The following is a 1,403-nucleotide window of genomic DNA, read 5'->3' as shown; positions in this document are numbered from 1 at the left end:
CCCACCAGCCCTGGGGAGTATGGCCTGGCCCCCCACCAACCCTGGGGAGTATGGCCTGGCCCCCCACCAGCCCTGGGGAGTGTGGCCTGGCCCCCCACCAGCCCTGGGAGTGTGGCCTGGCCCCCCACCGGCCCTGGGAGTGTGGTGTGGCCGCAGGTGGGAGAGTCAAGTGGGAATACTCGGAGGGACCCTGCCGGGGCTGCAGGGACTTGAGGGCAGCCAGGGACATAGGGTTCATGGTCTCTGGGTTCTACAGAGACCCAGGGCTGAGGAGGCCGAAGGGTCTGTCCTAGTGCCCCTGAGGGAGGGGATCCTGCAGCAGGCCAGCTCTGGGCTGTATGCTGGACTCTGGCAGGGGAGGAGAGCCCCTTCTTGTGATACTTTAGTAACTAGCCCATCTCCACAGGGACCCAGGCTGCCTGGTCCGGTACCCCTCTGTGAGAACCACTGCACGAGCGATGTCTACGCACACACACAGGAGGGTGCGCGTCCATGCATGGAAGCTTCTGTAACACAGCAGGAGCGAGGCAGCTGGGGAGGACTAGAAGCTAAGAGCTAAGTGTAGGCATACCCGGCCCGAGAACACAGATTGCAGCATCGTCTCTCACACAGTCTCTGGCTCTGGCAGTTTCTCCATCGGTTTCCGCATGTCTGTGCATCTCTTTCTCAGTCTTCCTACTGGACCAGGTAGCCCATCTCCACAGGGACCCAGGCTCCCTAACATCAATCCTGAGGGGCCCACACAGACCTCTCATGCTTCTCCTGAGAGGCGGGATGAGGCGGGATGAGGCAGGATGAGGCGGGATGAGGCGGGATGAGGCTGGATGAGGCAGGGTTAAGCGCCTCTGCTCAGGACTCAGACAGACCTCGGTTCGAGCCCCCAGTTACTTACTGTGTGACTTGGCCAAACGGCTCAGGCATTTTGGGTTTCCATGTCCTTGTCTGTAAAATGGGGATAAAAAGCACTTACTTCATAACAGTATTATTGTTCTGTGGATGAAATGATGTAATGACCATAAATTGCTTAGTGCAATGCCTGGCACAAAGTAAGTGTTAAAAAACAGGAGCTGTTATAGATACTCATTATCTTTCCAAAGATAGCATGCTGGGGACTTGGGCTAGGAAGAGGGCTGCTCAGATGCTGCAGATGTTCATATAAAACATGATCTGCAGGCCCAAGAGATGGGCATGGACTGCCTGTGAAGGTGTGCAGGGCCCCAAGACCCTCCAAATAGACGCTCCACTCAAAACACCAGTATCCTGTTCATTTTCTCCCCAGCACTTGCCACAGTGGTTATCTTCTTAGGCACTTATTCTAGGGCCAGGGAGATACTGGTCCAGAACAAGGCAGACGAGGTCCCTGTCATTGTGGAGGTCGCTGTCTAGTGCGGAAGTGAAAGTGC

The 1,403-nt window shown here is 56.4% G+C and overlaps 1 long non-coding RNA gene across 1 annotated transcript in view; it reads right to left on the bottom strand.

Moving 5' to 3' along the window:
• The window catches only part of LOC102762229, a 3,333-nt gene extending 2,016 nt beyond the window's left edge, over window positions 1-1,317 (bottom strand). The window contains exons 1-2 of the long non-coding RNA XR_436349.2: window positions 893-1,317; window positions 572-762 (exon numbers count right to left, since the gene is read on the bottom strand). This is a non-coding gene — a long non-coding RNA (uncharacterized LOC102762229). The remainder of the gene's footprint in view (window positions 1-571; window positions 763-892) is intronic.
• Between the last annotated feature and the right edge of the window lie 86 nt (window positions 1,318-1,403).

Source organism: Myotis davidii, unplaced genomic scaffold (genome assembly GCF_000327345.1).
Source record: "Myotis davidii unplaced genomic scaffold, ASM32734v1 scaffold89, whole genome shotgun sequence".
Taxonomy (NCBI): domain Eukaryota; kingdom Metazoa; phylum Chordata; class Mammalia; order Chiroptera; family Vespertilionidae; genus Myotis; species Myotis davidii.
The sequence above is the reverse complement of the archived record's forward strand: the minus strand, read 5'-3'. Positions and strand labels throughout refer to the sequence as shown.